Source organism: Danio rerio, chromosome 13, assembly GCF_049306965.1.
Source record: "Danio rerio strain Tuebingen ecotype United States chromosome 13, GRCz12tu, whole genome shotgun sequence".
In the NCBI taxonomy this organism is placed as follows: Eukaryota; Metazoa; Chordata; class Actinopteri; order Cypriniformes; family Danionidae; genus Danio; species Danio rerio.
In genome coordinates this window covers 52,520,947-52,539,510 of record NC_133188.1, presented here as the reverse complement: position 1 = coordinate 52,539,510, position 18,564 = coordinate 52,520,947, and the positions used below count along the sequence as shown (strand labels likewise).

At 37.2% G+C, this 18,564-nt stretch overlaps 1 protein-coding gene across 11 annotated transcripts in view; it reads right to left on the bottom strand.

Annotated features, from left to right (window-relative positions):
* LOC100331556 (signal induced proliferation associated 1 like 2) overlaps positions 1-18,564 on the bottom strand; it is an 823,625-nt gene that overhangs the window by 781,973 nt on the left and 23,088 nt on the right. Inside the window, exon 2 of one of the 11 annotated variants that reach the window (XM_073920327.1) lies at positions 15,089-15,244. The exons of the other annotated variants lie outside the window; for them this stretch is intronic. The gene's annotated coding sequence lies outside the window, so the exon portion shown is untranslated. The remainder of the gene's footprint in view (positions 1-15,088; positions 15,245-18,564) is intronic. 11 annotated transcript variants of the gene reach the window in all.

The following is an 18,564-nucleotide window of genomic DNA, read 5'->3' as shown; positions in this document are numbered from 1 at the left end:
AGGAAATACTGTGAAAAATTCCTGAATCTGTTCAACATCATTTGGGAAATATTTGAAGAAAAATAAACATTAATAGGAGGGCTAAAAAATCTGAACTCAACTGTATACATCATCATATTGTACAGCCCTAACATTTCAAAGCGGTGAATGCCTTTGTTGCATAATAATCCCTTCAATTCATGCTGTTCTGGTACAATAAGGGAGTGAATGATACATCTGCTTCATCCCTCCTCCATTTCTCCCCACAGCGCAAGAGCAAGCTTCTGTTTCACTGAACATCCGTACAGAGAGCCGAACGCGGAGTCAACTTCCAGAGCGGACTGGGGGAGGGAAGGCAAGGAGCGTTACTACATTACCAAGGAGCGACGGATTACAAGAAAAGAGGAGATGAGGAAGAATCCGGCCACTGTCAGTCCGGATCATTATCTGCTGGAAACTGAGTTTATAGGTGGATAAAGGGGGGGGGGGGGGGGGGGGGGGGGGGGGTTATTAGTACAGATGTAAGGAGATCAAATATCAAGAAAAGCACTACCAGTTAGGCCTGTCACAATAATCAATACATGGACTTATCGCACAACACATGGACATGACCTCAATCATTTTTAGTGATGCAATATACATCGGCCACACATAAAAACAACTTTAACTGATTGTGCACCATGTCCATTTCTTTTAGAGGTGTCAGTGTCAGTATTGTTAAAAACACTATAGTATTTACTATAAATGACTATGATATATGTTCATGTGGGTGTCTGACAGCTGACAACAGATCTGGTAGCAGATATCACAGTTACTTTTTACCTTGCACTTTTTTGTTAACATTTATTCTTATTTATTTAGGACATGCATTTTCATATTCTGATTCCAATGCTTCATTATTAATCTGTTAAAATGAGTATAACAATATAATAAAATTAAATACGATTTTGTGATGCTATTATATTGTCATTCTGGCATAATATAAGGAGCGGCATTAAATGGTTTTAAAATGACTATGATTTTGTTTATTGCAATATATTTTGGTGCAATATATCCTACAACAAAACGTATATCCTGACAGGCCTACTACCAGTTCCAGTGTTATAGGTTCAATACAGATAAAGCAAGTACTAATAAAAGGTACAGTATATACTGTAAAAAAATAAATAAATAAATAACATTTTACAGAAAATAGCTCAAGTATTTTTACAGTAATTTATTGTCAATTCAAATTATATTCAAAACTTAGTAAAATGACAAACAATCTCTCCAAATGAACAGTTTGACTTTCATTTAAGGTCAGGCCCGTGCAGAGGCTGTCCAAAAGGCATGTGCAGGATAATTGTTTTGAAGGGGGGGGGGGGGGGGGGGGGGGGGTTGTTGTGTTTGTTGTTGTTGTTGTCGTCGTCATCGTTGTCGCGCACGTACCAAAGAGTGGTGTTGTCGCACGCGTTGTGATCAGCGCTGTTGTTGTTCGCGTACTGTAAAGCGGGGGGGGGGGTGAGGAGCACACATACTCAAGAGCGGTGTTGTCGCACGCCTACTGAAGGGCGGTAGGGGGGAAAGGTGTGTGTCGCAGTGGGCACTTTTGATCATTTTGGAAGGGCACTTTCTATCACAGAGTAAAAAGGGCATGTGCACTGCACAGGTTGAGCCTTATGTGTGCACGTGCCTGTTTAAGGTACTTTATCATTAAAGACAAATTACTGACATTTTCGTATTTATACATGGAAATTACAGTATTATTTACGTTTTGAAAGTTTTATTGAGATATTCTTTGCACAGCATTACAGCAAATATTGCAACATCATCTCAACTTTTTTTTTCTTTTTCCGAAAAAGAAATAAACAAATGAAATATCGCACACATAAAAAATACAAAAACAATAATAATAATAAAATAGAATAATTAAGTAATTCGCATAAACCCAAAATACACTTTTCAAAAAAAAAAAGACACAAAATATCTAACCCCTAAAACCCACCCCACCCCTGGGACTAAAGCTTATGCTGTACTGTTGGTGTGACCTTCACCATCTGGGTTTTTAACCTACGCTTTCAAGATAGAGGAGAAGAGGAGACCAAATCTTGTCAATTTTTTTCAGTTTCTTTGCCATAAGAAATCTGAACCTTTCCAAATGTGCTAATTTAGTTCATTCTTCCAGCCAAGATCTAAATAAATGGGATTCTATTGATTTCGAAACCCTTAGCACCAGCTTCTTGCCAAAATAAGGCTGTAAGACAACAGTTGTTTTTAAGTATCCTAGTTTTGTCTGAGATTGTGAATATGATCAAAAGTCGTTCGAAAATCGAATCGAATCGAGGATTTGGAGGATCGTGACACCCTTAGTACCAAATGTAAAATGCATCAACTTTCAATGCAATTTGAGTGACAATAAATGCACTGGTGTCCTCCAAGCTCTTGTTATGTGAGAACAATGCAGTGACCAGCATGGCAGAACACAACAGGAAATAAAGGCCAATTTCCTTCACACACTTGATAAAAGGCTCTTTCAGAGACTGACAGCTCTTTCCTGTCAAAATCACGTATATCCTGTGAACAGGCATCCAGCAGCGACCAGTGATGTCAAGAAGAAGCTGGCACAATGTTGACGTATTTGCATCTATAGCCGTTAAGTTGCATTTTCAGACAAAACAACCCCTGCAAGTTCAACATACATGGGTCTTACTTATCTACCCGTATATACCATCATCTTCTTGTTAGACTGAAATATAATCAAGCTCTGAGGTCTGCAGTTCATTCATACACTCTAATCTAATCCACATTAAAGGAATAGAGAGCCTTTAGTCTGTCATATCAAAGCAAAAACACACTACAGCGTTCACATCCTTTACATCAAAATAAAGCAGATTATCAAAGCGTCTGTGAACATCACGGCTAGCAAAGGAAACATACATCAGCTTGGACATAGTCATTTCTATTCAGCACAATGAAAACCAGTTGTTTCCAGAAATAAGTCCAAACCACATGACCGCAAGACAATCGCTGGTTTTAAGACTCATATTCATCAATTGGCCATCAGCAATTATACAAGGCCAGAGGAAGCTTCTCCGGCAAAAGAAGAGATAAGCAGAACTAACATTGCTGATATGCTTTAAAAGTTCCGTGAAGTGCCTTGAAATGTGCAGGTTTAATGTAATCTCATGGAGAGTGGGTGTGGCATATAGTAGCTCCTCCCCTTTTTAAAAAACCAGCCAGTAGCATCTGTTTTATCAGGCGATTTTTTATGTAATCTGACAGACAGTGGGTGGGGCATATAGTAGCCCCTCCCCTTTTTAAAATCAGCTAATACTGTTTGTTTTATGATTCAATGTTGGATGTAATCTTGTGGACAGTGGGCGGGACATATGGTAGCTCATCCCCTTTTTAAAAATCAGCCAATAGTGTTTGTTTTATCATTCAATGTTTGATGTAATTTCATGAAGAGTCAGCGAGGCATACAGTAGCTCCTCCCCTTTGTAAAAATAAGCCAATAGTGTTTGTTTTATCATTCAATGTTTGATGTTATCTCATGGAGAGTGGGCCGGGCATATAGTGGGTCCTCCCCTTTTTAAAAATCAGCCAATAGTGTTTGTTTTAACATCCAATGTTTGATGTTATCTCATAGAGAGTGGGCCGGGCATATAGTGGGTCATCCCCTTTTTAAAAATCAGCCAATAGTGTTTGTTTTATTATTTAATGTTTGATACAATCTCATTGTAATTGAGTGGGGCATACAGTAGCTCCTCCTCTTTTTAGAAATCATCCAATAGTGTTGGTTTTATCATTCAATGTTTGATGTAATCTGATGGAGAGTGGGCAGGACATATAGTAGCTCCTCCCCTTTGTAAAAATAAGCCAATAGTGTTTGTTTTAACATCCAATGTTTGATGTTATCTCATTGAGAGTGGGCCGGGCATATAGTGGGTCCTCCCCTTTTTAAAAATCAGCCAATAGTGTTTGTTTTATCATTCAATGTTTGATGTAATCTGATGGAGAGTGGGCAGGACATATAGTAGCTCCTCCCTTTTGTAAAAAAATAAAAATAAAAATAAGCCAATAGTGTTTGCTTTATTATCCAATGCTGGATGTCATTTTATGGACAGTGGGCGAGGCATATATTAGCTCTTCCTCTTTGTAAAAATAAGCCAACAGTATTTGGTTTATTATTCACTGTTTGATGTAATTTCCAGAAAGGGTGGGCGAGGCATATAGTAGCTCCTCCTCTCTTTAAAATCAGCCAATTGTGTTTGTTTCATCATTCAATGCTTGCTATAATCTCATGGAAAGTGGGCGGGGCATACAGTAGCTCCTTCTCTTTTTAGAAATCAGCCAATAGTGTTTGCTTTATTATTCAATGTTTGATACAATCTCATTGTAAGTGAGTGGGGCATCAGTAGCTCCTCCTCTTTTTAGAAATCAGCCATTAGTGTTTGTTTTACAATTCAATGTTTAATGAAATCTAATAGAGAGTGGGCAGGACATATAGTAGTTCCTCCCCTTTGTACAAATCAGCTAATAGTATTTGCTTTATTATCCAATGTTGGATGTCATTTCATCGACAGTGGGTGGTGCATATATTAGCTCCTCCCCTTTGTGAAAATCAGCCAATAGTGTTTGTTTTATTATTCAATGTTTGATGTAATTTCAAGAGTAAGCGAGGCATATAGTAGCTCCTCCCCTTTTTAAAATCAGCCAATAGGGTTTGTTTCATCATTCAATGTTTGCTATAATCTCATGGAAAGTGGGTGGGGCATATAGTTGCTCCTCCCTTTAAAAAAAAACAGCCATTATTGCTTGTTTCAATATTTAATGTTTGATATAATCTCATCGTAAGTGAGTGGGGCGTACAGTAGCTCCTCCTCTTTTTAGAAATCAGCCAATAGTGTTTCTTTTATCATCCAATGCTGGATCTTATTTTATGGACAGTGGGCAAGGAATATATTAACTCCTCCCCTTTGTAAAAATAAGCCAACAGTGTTGTTTTATTATTCAATGTTTGATGTAATTTCAAGAAAGAAGTGGGCCAGGCATATAGTAGCTCCTCCCCTTTTTAAAATCAGCCAAAACGGTTTGTTTCATCATTCAATGCTTGCTATAATCTCATGGAAGGTGGGCGGGGCATACAGTAGCTCCTCCTAGTGTTTGCTTTATCATTTAATGTTTGATGTAATCTCATGGAGACTAGGCTGGGCATATAGTAGCTCCTCCCCTTTTTAAAAATCAGCCAATAGTGTTTGTTTTACCACAGCTCTGCCAATGAGAGTAGTTGAACTTGAATGCATTAAATAAAAGCAAATGAGAAGCATTAAGGAGGCGGGGCATGTCAGATCATGATGATCATTTGATTGGTCAGAATATTTGATGAAAAACTGAAATTTTTAAATAATTTGTGAAAACAAAATCGTTGATTCATTTAGGCAGTTGTGATAAACTGCAAGCTTTGGATGTTTATATCAGGTTTATATCCTCTGAATGTAAATTTGTCAGTTTTGGAGCAAACTGCCTTATAGATATCCTTAAAACTATCCTAAAATCCCTCATACTGATTCCAGCATGTTAAAAAACAACTTTATTTTCATTTTATGAAGCCTTTAAATGCTCTGAAATGCCATTAAATGATGCATGTCAGTGGCTGAACTAGTCAAACTTCAGCTTTCATGCATCAGTAAATGAGCTCGGGCCTGTGACAGAGACCCAGACGGGCTGCTCTGCTGACAGGGAAGGTTAAACACAGAACTGCTTGATAAGTGACTCTCTAATTAAGCTTAATTGGAGCTTCATTAGTTGAACAGGAAAAGGAAACAACCCTTTTTGAAGAGTGAAATGCCATAGAGTGAAAAGCTTTCAAGAAGAAATAAATGACAACGGATGTTAAATTATGAAAAAAATGATGTGAAAAATGTATAATGTGCATTATTTTCTAATAATTCTATGAGTCAGAGTCATTATTCTGCTTACACTGTGGTTAACATACACTGAAAAAAATATTCAAAGATGATTCCTTGAATTTACTCAATTTTTTTAAGTTAAGGGGTTGTAAACAATTTGTTAATGTTGAATTTAAACGAATAAATTAAGTTGAACATTACTAAATTTAATTTGTTTGTTTAAATTCAACACAAATAAATTGTTTGCAATAATTTTGCAGACGGCATCTTTTTCAGTGTACCTAAAGATATTACAGGGCTCAAAATTGCGACCATTTTGGTCGCATATGCGCCCGAAAATTTATCTATGCGACCTCATAATATATCTGGGAGCATTAGTGCGACTGCAGATAATGGTTGTAGTGCGACCTGTTTTGATTTTTTGTAAAAACGTGCTGAACCGCTCTTCCTGCCGGTATATTGGTTCATATTAGCTGTCATTCACTCAAGGTATTCCGCTGTCAGATGACAGGGAAGGAGCTTTGATGACCACGGGAAATACAAACGGCTGAAGAGTAAAAACTTAAAGCACACAGGTTTGCAAACCCCACCTAAAGTTGAGGCGCAGATGAGAGCGATCATGACACGTCACGTGGTGAATAATGATCCGCCAGCTGAGATCAATCGAGTACGCGCTTCTTGGAGAAGGTGTCCGAATCTCCATGCGTTGCATTCACTGCGTGTTCAGCGCAAATGTCCGCTAAAAGTCTAATTTAATACTGTACTTATCATCGCCTAAGAAGCTCGCCTTTACTAAGTTTACACAGAAACTGCGGCTCATAACGAAGAGTGGTATTGCGCCGGTGGTCATCGCAAGAATCCTGCTCTGCCTGCTCATAAATTGGGTCGGCTGAATCGCCTGCTTTTCCACTAACACAGAAAAATGAAGATCATCTCAGACTGAACCTTTCAATTGACACAAACTGAAACCAAAACTTTTAAAGAGTGATAGAAGTGAGACTTTACTTGCTTTCTTTTGTCTATTCTTGTTTGAGGTGTATATTATTATTTTATTTATTTACTGATGACTTTGCAGCTTTCATCATTGAATTGAATGATTTATTATAATCTTTTGTTTGTTTTGTAGCAGAAATATTATTTATTAAATTGACATGCATATATAAAAACAGCAGTACAAAATCAATATTTCTTACTGCAATGCTTCATTTTTGTTTGATGTAAACTATACAATTATTTTTCATAAAGTAACAGACTTTTTATAGCAGATAACCTACATTCATGCACATTCAAGGCAGTATCATAATGAGAAATGGAATTCATTGTTACTATTATTGTCATTTTCATCATCATTAATATTCTATGGCCTAATTATTAGACATTCATTTTGGAATTATTGCACACAAATATCAATGTCTTCACAGCATTAGTTAGATAGTTGTTTCTAGTTTTTGTCAGTCCTATTAATGTTGTTTTAAAATACAATAAATCCCTTAAAAAACAATTTGCAGCGGTGCTCCATCATTTTTGGTGGGTGCTCCTAATTTTTTTCTGGTGCTCCTAAAATTTTTTTTGGTGCTCCTAAATATTTGAAGTTGGGAGCACCGGTGCTACCAAGTAAAAAAGTTAATTTCGAGCCCTGTATTATACGAACGCTGTATTTCAATGAGTTGTAAAATGGAAACACAATCTCATTTCAATTCAGTTATTGACTAACTCCTATGAATTTATACAATCTCATTCATACATTTTCATATGATTTGCTTATCCGCCAGTCATAGTTGGGTTTAAGGGTGGGGCTTGGTGCCATGCCTCTTTTAAATTATTATTTTTTTTATAAAGGACTTTACAGCCAAAGCTTTGCAAGTTTCATTGGTCAACACACCAACACTATACCTCTTTGGTACAGAACTGAACATGACACTTGATCCTATTTCTATAAAGAGACTCAGCATCATCTCCTATCTAGTAAAAAAAGCATTTTGCTCAACTGGAACCAACAAAAACCTCCAACATTTGAACTGTTCATAAAACTCTTGAATGAAACAATGCTCTTGGAACAATATACATACTACTTAAAAAAGAAAGGGGATGGCTTTCAAAAAATAATGATCCTCTGACTCCATGAACACATCTGATGTATTTTAACAATATGTGTGACCTTAACCACGGCATAACTTTGTGTATTTTTTTTTTGTATTTTGTTTGTATGTTTATTTATTTCTTTATTATTATTATTATTATTATTATTATTATTTTTAAATTTATTTAATTTTTTTTCTCTTTGCCTTTTGCTGCTATACTTGTCTAATGATACATTTGTCTTTGCCCTTTTTTGTTTACGTTTGTATGTTCATTAAAATCAATAAACAAAGAATTTAAAAAAAAAATATTTTTTTATTATGACTAAACTCGTACAATTTAGCCACTAAACTGACAAAAACGTAAAAATAGTTACGTTTCCTTGTGAGATCAGGCTGAATATGGAACTGTAATGTACCAGCGCTATTTCCCTCCAATTAATAACCTTTTCTTTTAGTGACTAATTTGTATGCAATTGTACAACCTCATACAATTTAGTACGATTTGCTCATTCCTCGAAAATGATTGGGTTTAGGGGTGTGGTTTGGTGCCACCCTCCTTTTAAATATCATTAAAAAAAGTACACATTTGAAATTATACAAATTAGCTAATAAACTGACAAAACGTAAAATAGTTAGATGCTACAGTATCTCCCTCCAATTCAGAACCTTTTCATTTAGTGGCTAATTCATCTGAATTTGTAAAATACTTATTCATAAAATTTGCTTATCCCCAATTATGTTGGTCTAGTGCTGGGATGGGCAAACTTGATCCTCGAGGGCCGGTGTCCTTGCAGAGTTTTGTTGCAACACTAGTCAAACACACCTGCACAAACTAATCAGTGTCTTCAAGATCACTTGAACTCTATAGGGAGGTCTGTTTGAATAGGGTTGGAGCTAAACTATGCAGGACACTGGCCCTCCAGGATCAAGTTTGCCCACACCTGGTCTAGTGCCAGGCCTCTATTTAAAAAAACTGAATATGGAACTGCAATGAACCAACATGTCTCACACAAATTCGTAACTTTTTGATTTAGTGGCTAATTCTTATGTAACTGTATGACTTGAATCATACAATTCAGTACGATTTGCTTTTCTTCCAATGATGGTTGGCTTAAGGGGTGGGGTTGGTTTAAATATCGGTAAAAAATTACGACTGAACTCGTATGAGTTCGTACAAAATAGCCAATTAACTGACAAAACATAACATAGTTTCGTTTCCTCATGAGATCAGGCTGTATATAGAACAGTACCAACGCTATCTTACGTCAATTCGTAACTATTAGATTTAGTGGCTAATTCTTATGTAATTGTATGACTTAAATCATACAACTCAGTACGATTTGCTTCCAATGATGGTTGGCTTAAGGGGTGGGGTTGGTTTAAATATCGGTAAAAAATTACGACTGAACTCGTATGAGTTCGTACAAAATAGCCAATAAACTGACAAAACATAACATAGTTACATTTCCTCATGAGATCAGGCTGTATATAGAACCGTACTAACGCTATCTCATGCCAATTCGTAACTATTTGATTTAGTGGCTATTTCTTATGCAATTGTATGATCTCATTTATACAATTTAGTCTGATTTGCTCATCCTCTAAAGATGGTTGGGTTTAGGGGCAGGGTTTGGTTCCACGCCTCCTTTTAAAAAGCGTACATTTTTTAAAAATTCAGTGTATACTACGGTTTCCACACCTTAAAGCACCGTCAGATGTTGTATTTCTGGCGTTTGTCAGGTTTTTGTGGTCAAACTGCTCGTGTGTGTAGCACTAGTTTCTTCCACATCTCATCCAAGGCCTTCAGCTGTGTTTTGATGTGATTTTTGACTGTTGTGAAATAACTCAAATCATTCAGTGCAGTGATATGGAGCTGAAATGTGCTTAAAACCTGCTGGAACTACTTTAGCTGTGTGTTCGCTGTTTTTTCTTATCTAAAATTCTTGAGTTTTCCTTTTTTTTTTGGAACAATTGTTTTTGGTTCAATCCACCTAAACCTGTAAGAAGCAATAAAGTTAACTTAATCAATTTGTGTTGGGACAAGATGAAGGAAATGTGTGCATTTTTAGTGTATCTGACAATTGTTTTTGGTTCAATCCACCTAAACCTGTAAGAAGCAATAAAGTTAACTTAATCAATTTGTGTTGGGACAAGATGAAGGAAATGTGTGCATTTTTAGTGTATCTGACAATTGTTTTTGGTTCAATCCACCTAAACCTGTAAAAAGCAAAAAAGTTATCTTAATCGATTTGTGTTGGGACAAGATGAAGGAAATGTGTGCATTTTTAGTGTATCTGAAAACAACTGCACTGCAAAAAATGCTTTTCTTGCTTAGATTTTTTGTCTTGTTTCTAGTCCAAATATCTAAAATTTCTTATATCAAGAAGCATTTTCTAGACAAGTAAAACATATTGTCTTGTTTTGAGAAATAATATGCCAATATTAAGTCAGTTTTTCCTTAAAACAAGCAAAATCATCTGCCAATGGGATGAGCAAATTAATCTTGTTTTTTTCTTTTGACGTAAGATTATTTTGTTTACCCCATTGGCAGATTATTTTGCTTGTTTTAAGGAATAACTCGCTTAATATTGGCATATTATATCTTAAAACAAGACAATATGTTTTGCTTGTCTAGAAAATTCCTCTTGATTTAGGAAGTTTTAGATTTTTGGACTAGAAACAAGAAAAAAAATCTAAGTAAGAAAAGCATTTTTTGCAGTGTGCAAACAAATTTAACTTAACTTACACGCCAACACGGAGAGAACATGCAAACTCCCCACAGAAATGCTAACTGACCCAGCCCGGACTCAAACCAGCGATCTTCTTGCTCATTACTATGTTTCCTTGTAGAAATGTTCAACATAAACATCACATATTCAGTCAAGAATGTCATCTCCCAGCATTCCTAGCTTGTCCTTTTATAATGCATGTTCAAGTAATTACGTTATTTTAGAAAAAAAATTGCTTAGTCCTAAGAAATAGTCACAAAAACTCATGTCAGCAGTTTTGCTTTACAGGTCTATTGTTCTTCTATAATAAGCATGAGGTGAACTTTTGTTTCACTTAAAAAAAAAATACTACATGAACATCATGGAGCACAGTTTGAATGAGATTGCAGACACTAAATGATTATAATATTCATGCACCATTGTGTTCACATGATACTCCCCAAAATACCATGGTACATGTAGAAAAGTCAATGTTTTATCATGATTTCATGATTAAAACATGCATAATGAACGCTTTGTAAAGCAATCAAATGAAATTCGAAAATTAATAGACTTCTTTTCATTAACACTAAATAAGTCCTGCTTTGTTAGCATGCTAATAAATGAAATCTCTTGTTGATTATGTACAAGCTAAACACATTACAATTGAAACGACGTTCTGCAGAACATTGTATCTGATACAATCTCTAAAATCATTCTCTAAAGATTAATTATACTGACAGCAGTTTTTAAAAACAGTGACATGTTTGTTGCATTAAACCGGCTGTAATATTGTTATCCTCCATTGCATGAAGAAAGAATCGGATTTCTAACACCGTGTTGCCAAAGAAAGGTCAGACGAAGGAGGTTTGAACATCAGTCCATCCAGCATCAACTCCCATGAGGCTCTTACTAACACAAACCATATTATCGTGACCGCATTACCGCACATCTGTCAAGGTTATGCTCCATTTGACACAATAATTGAAACTCCTCACCCAGAAAAACAGCATTTTAAGAGTTCATAATAGGAAAGCCCAGTGTAATAAATACAAATCCGCTTAAACTCATAGAATTTAATTTAATTAGTACAAACCTTGCATATTAGACGTCTTGTAATTATGAAAAAAAAAGATTTGAAATGCATTTTTTTTCTTATCAGTTAAACTCTGCTGTTATTTTAGGATTTCCGCCTGGATTTTGCCTACCCAAATTTAAAAGCTTCCCAAATCCACAAGCAGAGGTGTAAATGCAAAGGTTTAGCATCATTTTAAAGAAAATCCTTTGAATTTTCATAAAACTCTATTGAAAGTGTTTAAAATATATGTTCTCTGTGTTATAATAAACGCCTAAAAAAAAAAAAAGAGGCACTTAGTGTATTTTTTTTTTAAACTCCAATTTGAGTGGGTGCGCTCCCGGTTTTTTCCTGCAACCTCGATGCGCACGCAATCCTGAATAAAAACCGGTAATGGACTTGTGGGGGAAACCCACGCCAACACGAGGAGAACATGCAAACTCCACAGAAATGCCAACTAACCCAGCCGAGGCTCGAACCAGTAATCTTCTTGCTGTTATGCGTCAGCGCTACCCACTGCGCCACCGTGCCACATTTCGACTTTATGTTTTGTTAAATAATCATATACATTGGAATTATTTAGATTTCCTGTTTCTCTTGGCATATGTAGATGTTTGTAGTTTAAAAAGTTCAAAAAAGGTTTCAGCATTTTCATTTTTATTAGGTTTTAATAAATCTGCATAATTAGGGCGTGGCCACTTGAGTGACAGCTAGGTCTCACTGCTCACTATCTCGTCACCTCAGCTGATTCCGGCTGATTAGCCGCTGAACTCGGCATATACATCGTATTTTTGTTTTGGTAAATGTTTCTTTACACAGTCAGTTGCCTTTTAGGATTGTTTCCTACAATTATCAGATGGCATGGCATGCTGTGTGCACTTAATTGTGCTCACAAACCATTCAAGTTGCCTCCATTTTCCAGGTGAGTGAAGTTATATACTTTAGACCATCTCTTTAAATGTGTTTGTTTAATTTAAGATCATTTATAATTTTCTTTAGACCTGTAATGCACTACAGAATCTGACAGATGGATTGGCTGTAGGCTCTAGAACAGTCGTCTGAAGCGTTGTCATACAGTGTTGTGTCTGGATGTCATCAATAGTCTTGCATTAACTAACACAGACTATATCTGAAGTGTTTGGAAGTAATTCACATTTCCTCCTGTTGAAAAACATCATAAGAACTATTTTTTTGTGGCTCAAGGTATAACAGCAGTGTTTTTAAAAACCTAAAAACTTTATTGATATAGTATAGAAACAAGCACATGTGATCAGAACACAAACGAGCCGCAGGTGAACTATTGAAGAGTGAACTATTAAGAGTTTCTCCCATAAGAAAGTCTGTCCAAGCAGGTCCTAGCAAGCTGCCAGCATGCGTCTGTCGCTCTGCTCACTCTCTGCCTCTTTGCCCTTGTTTGGAATCCCACGGTCAGTACGGTGACGCGCGAACAAAATGGCGACAGTTGGCCGCGCCTACTTGTAGCTTCTTTTGCAGTGTTCCGAACCCTATGAGTGACGTCCCGGATACTACATCAATATCTTTTACAGTCTATGGTCTCACTATAGTTGTTAATAGAGCTGCACGATTCTGGCTAAAATGAGAATCGTGATTTTTTTGCTTCAAAATAAAGATCACGATTTTCTCACGATTTTGTAGAGGTAAAATAAAGGTATGGTAAAAACAAACATATGGCACAACATCTATAATAATATTATGTGTAGGTCTACTGATTTCTATAAATAATTTTATTCTACTTATAATAATTCTGATGTTGAATTATTATGTTTGAGATATTTGCTTGCAATCTGTGACATTAGACAATTTTATTCACTGGTGAAATCAGACATTTGCCATTATCAGATTATATTCAACAATATATAGGCTAGAGTAGTTATACTGACACTGTAAACATTTATTTTCATGCACAACTGTGTGTTCGCTATGAAATAAAAAACATATCAAATGCTTGTCGTAATCATAACTTTAAAATGTGATATGATCATTTAAATGAAGTGCACACTTTCGGTTTCATTTTGACTGCTAAGTGCTTGTTCATACTTCGCTCACGGCTCCCAAACGATCACTCTGTGCCACAAACTGAATATTATTTACAACTGTATTACCTGTTACAGCATATGCAGGTTCTGTTCACTAAAGTAGACGCGCGCGTGTCTATCATAAAGTAGAGCGTGCATGCGCGTGCCCTCTGTGATAACAGCTCGCGGTCAGCAGCTCACGTCACGTGTGATTTCCCGGTCGCGAAAACATCATTATATGAAGACAAAAATGACATTTGTAGGTGAATTATACCTAGGCCCACACGGAATCTGCGCGCGCAGACTTCCCGCAGATTTCTGCTGATTTTTAGAATTATCATTAATTCGGTTTATTTACTTGAGTAAATGTGTAAATCTGAATTTATTTAGTTTTTATTCATTAATTTATTACTTTTTATTTCATATATTAAGGTTTTAGTTATGATACTCTGTCGGATACTCCCAAAATAATTCAGCAGAAATCCACAGATTTTAACCAAAATTCTCCGCAGAAATAGCAAAAAACGTCCGCAGATTCCGTCTGGCCCTGATTATACCTTATAAATACAGTATGTGACTCATTCAACATCATTTGGAGGTGTCAATGTCACTGAGCAACGTGTGTGAAACAATGAAAAGACTCGTGCAGCCACCTTTTCTTCTCTCCTGAACTTGAAAATATGATTGGCAGAATCGTAGAAATGCTGGATTAAGATCGTCTAGGGGGTTGAATCGAGAACGCAATCTTTTAACGGTTAATTGTGCAGCTCTAGTTGTTAAAGGTGATATTTAATTCATCTTGTCTCTATCTAACGACTCTTTGGTTTTTTAATCTATCGGGGAACGCGTCAAAGTGTCACTAGACTGTTGACTTAAAACTTCAATCTTTTGCTTATACGCTTGTAGTTTTAATTTTAGCGAAAACCTCAGACACTGTCGGTTGGTTACTGTCGGTTGTGCACCTTTTTTTACCAACCAAATTTATCGACGCCATTATAGTGACAGATCACTCTGCCTATTCACGCCAGAGTCTTGCGGAAAAAGTGACTGACAGGTGTTAATTTGTGTGTAGCTCATCTTTATTTATTTATTTATGATTTGGTTATGGGTAAAACAGACCATGCATGTCAGGTAGTTGAAACGGTAGGCTACAAATAATTAATTCCTTATTAATTCATTCATTATTCACATCAAACTCCAATAGGTCTTTAACAAGTAAAGGGTGAGTAAATAAATTGTTATTTTGGGTGAGTTATCCATGTAATAGCAAACACGTTTCTGTGGTGTGACAAACTGAGAACACATATTTTATACTGACTTCAATGTCCTAGAAAAAGGAAGTTGACAAAACCAAGCATCATGGATTCAAAAAGCTGGATTGCCGAGTTGCTGAAGGCCAGATGAACAGAAACACATTACCCATGTATGTTTCTGTTGGGTGGCCTTAGCGACTGTTCGCTATCTCGCACAGCAACTGTGAAAAGGAAAAGGGAAAAAGGCTGAGTCGAGGGAAAGTGAATAGAGAGTCTGCATACCTCCATGAGACGCCCACTGCTACAATAGGCCAGAGGTATGTGCTCCAAATCCTTCTCATCTCAGACCCGAGGTCGAGAGCGCCAGGGTCACTGTCCCAATTGTCTGGAGCCACTGGAGAAAAGCGAGCGGGTTAACCCTGGTGACCCGTGAGTCCAGCTCCGGCACAGTTAATGACTGATCCGCTTTCACCGTCTCCGCTGTGAGTCAACAGACACTGACTGTGATGTCAGACCGGAGACTCAATACTCACTCAGACTGAGGTGTTACTTTACCACTGGGAAATATGTTGGATCTGGATGTCAAAGAGTACTTTTTGTTTTTACTCTTGCTCTTTTAAAGCTTAAAAGTTAAATTAAAACAATGTATTTTTTTAGATGCTTGTTAGTTTTAAGGACATCTGTAAGCAAGTGTGCTTCGAAATTTGAGTTTAGATCATATAAAACTGGCGAAGAAGAGGCGCAGTAATGCATGAATGAACAGTAATAAGCACTGCGCTACTTGACTAATAAAATAGCTTCGATACTGAAAAGCTATTTGATTTAGAAAGTAGCGACGCTACCGCCACACTACTGCCCAACACTGGTGGTTCCCTTATTCCCTAGACTGTGTAGTAGAGCTGTGAACCTACACTAGTCTCACGGTTTGGTTCGGTTACGATTAGGGTTGTAACGGTATGAATTTTTTACGGTATGATAATAGTCTAAAACAATACCACGGTTTGACGGTTTCGCGGTATACGGTATGTTACAAATGTTACAAAATAATAGAACAGTGAAGCAAATGTGACTTTTTCCAAATAATATATTTTCAGTTACTATAAACAACACCACTTACAATGAACAAATAAAAAAATAAGAAAATAATAAATGATGTGTCAAAGTCCAAATAAAGTCCAAATAAACATGGTGCAAATCCTCAGTAAAAAAATAGATATAAATATTTACTATACTATAAATAGTTACATAACGAAACTAGATTCAACATGGAACATCCTTAGGTTTTATGTGCCAGCATGGATATGGTTGTCTGTGGATATGGATTTGGATATGGTTGTCTGCAATGCAGACAAACAGCTGCACCTTCATTTGCGTCTTTTGAAAACAGCAAGAGCAGCAGTTCGTCTTTGCTGTGTCACTGTTTTGTCATGTTTCTGTGCTGCTGTGCATGCAAAAGTACTTAGTATGCGAATTATTTCATGCAAAACTTTTTTTTTGCGTTTTATTTAGCCGCGCATAAATGTATGCCTATCTCTCATTCCGTGTTGTTCAAAAAGCTCGTTTTTGGTCCACAAACAAAAGCGAAACCTATGCTTATTGGTTGTGATATAGCAAGTTTGAACCAATCTGGGCATGGAGGAGGGACAATGCATCAGTGTATCGTGTCTGGTTTGTCCGGAGACACAGTGACGAGCGTTTCTTTGTCAAATCAGCGTGGTCAAATGTTGATGACGTAACCGCACTGATTCCGGAGCCTCTGGAAGTCCGCGAATGTTATGTGACACAGCACTGGAAAGCTGAGATTCTCTTCTTTATGCCAATCTTTGAATTGTATGAATCGGATCAGCGGATTAAAAGTTATTAAACATTTAAGAGCAATACTTATTTTTAGCCGTGGGCGGCTGTCTCGGTCTTTAAGGGTTAAAACCGTTGATATGCAATTGTTCATGGTATGATAATCGTGCACGTTCAAATCGTGGTAGACCGTCATACCGGTATATTGTTACAACCCTAGTTACGATTATCATGCCATCGATTCGGTTCAATTCGATATTTCGGTGCATCACGGTGCATTGACGGCGCTTTTCATACAAAGTATTATATAGTATTACACAGTATTATATTTTCTTCACAGCAGCAGTTCTTGTATTAAAATGTATGAATATATTTATATACTATTTGTAAAACAATTTTGTCGTTTAATACAAATAGTCAGATATATAAACTGTAACTTTAAACAAAACGAGCATTTAGCAAATAATATAAACTAATATAAATATCCAGCTCAATTTCTGATCCTTGTCTAGTTCTCTTACACCTCTTTAAATGGTCACACCCTCAACAAAAACGGTTGCGATTGGCTCTTGCGCACTGCGCTCTTCACAGATGAAACTGATAAGCGACAGGCGGCAGCGGCGATCTCACAGCTGATGTATGATAGACACGGTGGAGAAAACTCTGCAGACACGCGCTCGTTTCTTTATCCAGAAGTAACGCTGTAAAACAGCCGAGAGGAGAAGAAAAGTCACGCCAGCAGGTCAAATGGGCCACTGTGTGTGTGTGTGTGTGAGAGAGAGAGAGAGAGAGAAATGGAGCACTTTCATTCTCTCGATCTCAGTAAAATAGGGGCTTTTGTTTTATATGTCAGTGAAAGACTGATCCAGCAAACACACACAGTGAAATTGTGCACAGTTTATAAGTTTTAAGTAGTTAAAGCGTCGCGATCGCCTCCCTCACGACAGAGCGCATTAGGGGTGTCATGATTTTGATTTTAAATCGAAATCGATCGAAATTTATGCTCAATTTCGATTATCGAATCAAAAAATAGAATCGTTGATGCTGCCACGCCCCCATGTCACGTCAGCTTGGCTTGCCAAGCGGGAAAATAACAGGCTTGTTGAAGTGCTTGTTAAACTGCAGAAGCAGGAGACCCGTCGACAGAACTTAAACCCTCTCCTCTTTCAATGAAGTCGCCGGTGTGGAAGCATTTTGGATTTCCAGTGAGTTATGTCGACAACGTTCGTGTTGTCGACAAAAAAAACACAGTTTTGCAAGCTCTGCTATGTACGCATTACGTACGGTTCGTCCGATAGACAACACCGGCATAGCGATCCTCCGCCCGCCCCCGTTGCAAATCCGCTCGCGAAAAGAACACACTCAGACCCTGTTTACACTGTCTTTGTTTTTAAATGGCATTTTAGAACGACAACGATTTGACATCCACAGAGGCGTGTAGCATTTCTGAGCAGCCCTCCTTCCTCTCTACCTCTGAAAATGCACATCACGTGACCACACAGACACAGACGCATTCACAGCCATGCGCTCGAGACAGCAGGTCCAGGCAGTCAGAGGACTGCTTCAATCTTTCACTCACTTGTACTTTGTCATTTTAGCGCACACCTCAGATACTGTTGGCTGGTTCCTGTTGGTTGTGCGTCTTTTTTACCGACGCCATTATAACGACACAGATCACTGCCTATTCACGAGTCCTGCAGAAAAAGTGATTGACAGGTGGTAATTATGTGTGTATCTTGCCTTTATT